At 39.1% G+C, this 6850-nt stretch overlaps 1 protein-coding gene across 1 annotated transcript in view; it reads left to right on the top strand.

Annotated features, from left to right (window-relative positions):
- The window catches only part of LOC144580729 (uncharacterized), a 52551-nt gene that overhangs the window by 44807 nt on the left and 894 nt on the right, over positions 1-6850 (top strand). The window lies entirely within an intron of this gene.

A 6850-nucleotide genomic window follows, 5' to 3' on the forward strand; every position in this document is an offset into this window, starting at 1 on the left:
CCATAAACTGAAATGCTGCCAAAACCTAAAGGAATGACCTCAAACTGGAATTTCAGCTGTCTGTCACGTGATTAATCCCTGAGGGAATGTAGTCAGCTCACATGATGATAGGCAAGAAACTACCTTTTTCTGTACTCAGTCCTTTTACTTTATTATTAAATGAAAAACCTAAATTATTTCGTTTTGTTTTTGAGACATAGTTTCACTCTTGTTGCCCAGGCTGGAGTGCAGTTGGCTCACTGCAACCTCTGCCTCCCAGGTTCAGCCTCCCGAGTAGCTGGGATTACAGGGCTGTGCCACCATGCCTGGCTAAATCTTTTTGTATTTTTAGTAGAGATGGGATTTATCCATGTTGGTCAGGCTGGTCTCAAACTCCTGACCTCAGGTGATCCTCCCGCCTCAGCCTCCTAAAATGCTGGGATTATGGTGAGCCATTGTGCCCGGCCTAAATGTTTTTAAATTCTCATACTGATCAGTCTTTAGGTTATAGATAATTTTTAAAAACTCTACTTAGGCCATTGTTTCAGAGGAGTTTGTAAATAACAAGACTGTATAATTGTGGTCATAGCTGATGTATATACTTGGATCTTTTTTAAATGCTCCTCTATTCTTATAATCTCTAGTCTGGTCAGCTGGAAATAAAAGTATCCTGTAATTCCCCATGTCCACCTAAAAATATATTTATTTTTTTAACTAACTAATGAAGTATCTTTTATATGTATTTACTGGCCAATCATACTGTGACTTTCCTGTTTGTTTCTTTTGTCCATTTTCTCCGCCTGCTAATTTATGAACAGACACGCATACTCTAGGTCTTGACTCTGTTGTTATTTTATATATAATACCCTTTTCCTGGAGAGTAACTTTTTATTTATTTTTATTTAATTTTTTATTTTTTGAGACGGAGTTTCACTCTTGTTACCCAGGCTGTAGTACAATGGCACGATCTCGGCTCACCGCAACCTCTGCCTCCTGGGTTCAGGCAATTCTCCTGCCTCAGCCTCCTGAGTAGCTGGGATTACAGGCACGTGCCACCATGCCCAGCTAATTTTTTGTATTTTTAGTAGAGACAGGGTTTCACCATGTTGACCAGAATGGTCTCTATCTCTTGACCTCGTGATCCACCTACCTCAGCCTCCCAAAGTGCTAGGATTACAGGCGTGAGTCACCACGCCTGGCCGAGAGTAACTTTTTAAAGCACATTTATGATTTTTCTGATACTGATGGTTTTCCCCCATACTATTATATTTGGGCATTGTCAGTATCAGTCTAACCATAACCTGGTAATCTATTTATATTTTTAATAGCATCTGAGATTTCTATGTATTCAGTGAGATTTTCTATAAATGGAAATGAATTTTCTTTTTAAATCATTTCTTTACTTTTATTAAAATAAATATGATTATGTCAAGTATTGGGGTAATAGCCAGTATCTTAGTTGTTTAACCAGTTTAATGGAAATAAGTACAATATTTTACCATTCAACTAATATGTACTTTGTTATATGCAAGTATGCTCTATAATTAGGGCTAACTTCTTTTTTCTGTTCAAATGCCATCTTATCTTTTGCTTTGTTCATATATCATTCTCCTTTCTATTTTAATAATTCATACTGATTTCTTGTTTAAAAACCATTTCTGAAATATAATATGCTCAGTTGTGATATATTATTGTTTTGATAAGCTGCTCAATTTATCTTATGAATTTTTTTTCAGGATTTTTGTATAAATATTAAATTGATATTAATATTAGCATTCATATATTAACATTCAAAATTAATAACATTTTAAAATTTTTGTTATTGCCATTATTTGTTTATTAAAGATTAGATAACATTTGGCTTTAAACCTATATGGTCCTGTTTTTTATTTATTTTGTTTTCCTTTTTACAGTTTTGATGTTGGATTGTTAACCACTTTTCCAAAATCATCTGATACTCTATTATTTGAATTTCTACTTTATATGGAAGCATCAGATTAACTGAGCTGAATACCTGCCCCAGGCACAATGCCTTTGAGCACGCACATCATGGTATTACCACTGGCTCCCACATAAAAGAAGCATCCCTACATGAACCCCTCAATGAAAATCAAGCATTATGTGTTCTTGGCAATACAATGCTGGAGCTCAGACCTCTTTGGCAAGAATATGAAATGCATTGCTGCTTAGACATGTTTGGATACTTACCAGCAGACCTCTTGAGAATGATAGATTCTTTTTTTTCTTTTGAGACAGAGTCTTGCTCTATTGCCCAGGCTGGAGTGCAGTGGTGAAGTCTCGGCTCACTGCAACCTCTGCCTCCTGGGTTCAAGCAGTTCTCTTGCCTCAGCCTCCCAAATAGTTGGGACTACAGGCACGTGCCACCACACCTGGCTAATTTTTGTATTTTTAGTAAAGACAGGGTTTCACCTTGTTGGCTGGGCTGGTCTTGAACTCCTGACCTCATGATCCACCCACCTCAGCCTCCCAAAGTGCTGGTATTACAGGCATGAGCCACTGTACCTGGCCTGATAGATTGTTTAATATATGAAAAATTTTAATGGAGGCTGAGTAAATATCTATTAATTGTTTTATTTCCCCATGTTAAAGTTATAATTTGTCACATAATCAGCATTGATTGCATTAAATATTAAGCAATTAACATTCCTCTAGATCTACACTGTTAGATACATTAGCCTCCAACTACATGTGGCTATTTTAAATTAATTTAAATTTAATAAGACATAAAATTGAGTTCATTAGTAGGACTAGCCACAATTAAGTGTTCAATAGCCATGTGTATGGGACTTTACAGAGTCCCCCCTTTATCTAATGTTTTCTTGTTAATCTCTTGCTGTGTCTAATTTATAAATTAAACTTTATCGTAAGTACATATGTATAGTAAAAAAATAGTATACGGAGGATTTGGTGCCATCCTTAGTTTCAGGCATCCCCTAGGGGGTCTTGAAACAACCCCTGCAGATGGAGGAAGACTACTGTATACAATGTTTCCATTATTACAAAACTTTCTATTATATAGGAATATTCTGAATACTTCTATTCACATAAAAAAGAATCTTATGGACTTAACAAATTAAATATTGTCAGCTACTTAATTATTTGCAAAATTAATTGAGCAATTTTAGGTATATATTAAAAATCATAGGCTGGGTGTGGTGGCTCATGCCTTTAATTCCAGCCCTTTGGGAGGCCAAAGAAGGAGGATTGCTTAAGGTCAGGAGTTAAAGAACAGACTGGCAACATAATGAGACACCGTGTCTACAAAAAAAAAAATAAATTAGCCAGGTGTACTGGTGTATGCCTGCAGTCCCAGCTACCCTGTAGGCCAAGGCAGGAGGATTGCTTGATCCCAGGAGTTTGAGGTCGCAGTGAGCTGTGATGGTGCCACTGTACTGCATCCTGGGCAACAGAGTGAGACCCTGTCTATAAAAAAGAAAAAAAAGTTATTTTGATCAGATACTTGAAAGCATCTTAAATATTTCAAAGTGGAAACAATATACAAAAATAATATTTTTTAAATGTTGAGCAAATTTAAAAAATACCTTATTAAAGCATTGGTTTATATTTTCAACACTCCTCATTGTGTATCATGTTTTCCTGGTGTTCCGCATCTTTGTAACTTGATTGGATGCTAAACATTGAAATGTTACCTTGCCAGATCTTCTGGTATATTTTCCAGTATTTTTGAACTTTGTTTTGAAAGTACGTGAACTTTGTTCATGTCCTCCAGTATGTGATCAGTTTGCTCCTTTTCATGGGTTTTTTTCAGTTTGGATAGACAGGACCAGAGCAAGGCTAATTAGTCCAAAGCTAATTTTTCCTCTTTGTTAAGACAATACCCTTCTGAGTACCCGAGGTCTTGTGCATTATGAGGTTTTTCTATTTTGGCTATTGGTAACACCTGCTATTCCTGGACTTGCACGAGCTATGAGAATCATTCCCTCTATTCATTTCAAGTGGGTTTTTCCACAGCTTCGGGTGTTTTCACACAGGAGCTAACTGACCAGTACTTTCAGCTGAAGATTCAAGGGAACTCCCTGACAGCTCTCCAGCAATCTTTTCATGGAGGTTGTTCCTGTCTAGTGCTTTGTTCCACGTACCCCGGCTTCCACAAACCCCCAAGTTTGTGTCTCAATGCAGTAAGAACACTGGGCTCTGCTTCTGTTAACTCTCCCTGAATAATGGATTTAAAATATTCCAAATGTTAAGTTGGGAGAAATAATAGCACTTACCTTGGTGGTTTCTGCGATTGGGGATCATGGTCTGCTTGTTGTTCAGTGTCTGAAAATTGTCATTCTAAATATTTTCTTTAAATTATTGAGATGAGAGGGTACGTCATACCCTCTTACTATGTCTTAGAAGTCAGCAAAACTTAATTTTTTTTTTGAGGTAGTGTTTTGCTTTGTAGCCCAGGCTAAAGTGCACCGGTGCCCTCACTGCAGCCTCGAACTCCTGGGCCCAAGCAATCCTCCTGCCTCAGCCTCCCGAGCAGCTGGGACTAAAGGTGCGTGCCACCATGCCTAGCTAATTGTTTTTTTACTTTTTGTAGAGATGAGTCTTGCTTTGTTGCCCAGGCCTGTGTCTACTAAAAATACAAAATTAGCAGGACATGGTGGCACGCGCCTGTAATCCCAGATACTTAGGAGACTGGGGCAGGAGAATTGAACGTGGGAAGTGGAGGTTCCAGTGAGTTGAGATTGCATCACTGCACTCCAGCCTGGCTACAGAGCAAGACTCTATCTCAAAAAATTTTTTAAAATAATATTACTATTTTCAGAGAAACTGTAGGAAAAAATTATTTTACTTCCATTTACTTTAATTCTGACTCTTCATTTCTTGTGTAGATATAATATGATCTATCCTTTCTCAAGAATTTTCTTTAGCATTTCTTTTCTCCTTCCTTCCCTCCTTCCTTCCTTCCCTCCCTCCCTCCCTCCCTCCTTCCCCTCTCTCCCTCCCTTTCTCCCTCCCCCCTCCCTTCCTTCCTTCCTTCCCTCCCTCCCTCCTTCCCCTCTCTCCCTCCCTTTCTCCCTCCCCCCTCCCTCCCTCCCTCCCTTCCTTCCTTCCTTCCTTCCTTCCCTCCCTCCCTCCCTCCCTCCTTCCCTCCTTCCCTCCTTCCTTCCTTCAAGATGGAGACTTGCTCTGTCGACCACATTGGATTTCAGTGGTGTGATCTCGGCTCATCGCAACCTCCGCCTCCTGGGTTCAGGCAATTCTCCTGCCTCAGCCTCCCGAGTAGCTGGGACTACAGGCGTGCACCACCATGCCCAGCTAATTTTTGTATTTTTAGGAGAGATGGGGTTTCACCTTGTTGACCAGGATGATCTTGATCTCTTGACCTCGTGATCCACCTGCCTCGCCTCCCAAAGTGCTGGGATTATAGGCATGAGCCACCGCGCCCGGCCTGTTTTACATTTTATGTCCAGTTTCCTTTTTTGATGTTGTTGCTTGTGATTCTAATGTTACAGTTAAGAAAAAATTGCTGACTATAGAGTCCAGAAGATTTATGCCTACATTTCCTTCTAAATGTTCTACTGTTTTAAGTCTTACACTAAGGTGTTTGATCCATTTTGAATTGATTTTTGCATATGGTGAGAGGCAGGGAACTCAATTCATTCTTCTCCATGTGGATCTCCAGCTCCAGTCTTTGTTGAAAAGACTACTCTTCCCTTCCTTAAATTGCCTTGTTATCCTTGTTGAAAATAATATGTGGAGTCTATTTAATCCATTGATCTATATGTGGTATTTCTGAAAGATTACTCAGGAGATTCAGAAGCAACAAATCCAGAAATGAATTAAGAGAAGAAATAAGTGATCAATACGTTCTTAGACTGTAACTTTAATAGCTTTTTTTCCCCTTTGACTATTTGTATTTTTGAATGGTGAATTTTTTGTTTTTGTTCGTTTTCCTCTTAGGGCCTAGATGAATATTTTTTATTTTAAAATTAATTTTACTTATTTATTTTTTGAGACAAGGTCTTGCTCTGTTGCTCTGGCTAGCGTGTGGTGGCACCATCATAACTCACTGAAGCCTGAACTCCTGGGCTCAACTGATCTCTCCCACCTTTGCCTTTGGAGTAGCTGGGCCTACAGGCGTGTGCCACCACACCAGGCTAACTTTTGTTTTTGGTAGAGTTTGGGATGAGGACCGGGGTGTCTCACTATGTTTCTTAGGCTGGTCTTAAACTCCTCACCTCAAGTGATCCTCCTGCATTGACCTCCCAAAATGCTGGGATTAAAGGCGTGAGCCACAGTGCACGCCTGTATTCATCAATATTTTATTTAGCCAAAGAAACAGGAAATTTGGACTGTTATCTATTTGTCTATTTTATCTGTTGTAAATATTTCCCCCAAATTTACTTAAGTAAAAATTTTTCTTATTTATTCCTTTTTTGCCATTTGGAAATTTTGGATGCTTATAAATAACTATGAAGATTTATGAAGTATTACATGAAGGTTCAAATTTTTTTAATTTCTTTTTTTATGTTTAAGAAGCCTATTCCAAAACAAATTTAGCAGTTATTTCTTCAGATGATTTTTTTAGTCAAATTTTTAGTCAAATGTATTCATGTCCGAAGATGAAGAACATAATGTCATTGTACTGAAGAATGTGATGGAACTTCAATCCCTCGTATAGGACGTGAGTCCACTTAACTAGCACTTACCGAGACAAGCTGGGCCTGTTGGGTGGTATTAAAAGTCCCGGTCCTCCGTGTTACCAAGGAGGCCAGCGCTGCCTCAGGGGCCAAGATGGTCTCAGCGCTCCACCCTGAGGAGCTCGCACCCATCCAGCAGGCAATCGCCCTTGGGGTCACTGCAGTGATTCTACACGGTGGACCCTCATGCTCGG

Source organism: Callithrix jacchus, chromosome 22 (genome assembly GCF_049354715.1).
Source record: "Callithrix jacchus isolate 240 chromosome 22, calJac240_pri, whole genome shotgun sequence".
NCBI classification, from domain to species: domain Eukaryota; kingdom Metazoa; phylum Chordata; class Mammalia; order Primates; family Cebidae; genus Callithrix; species Callithrix jacchus.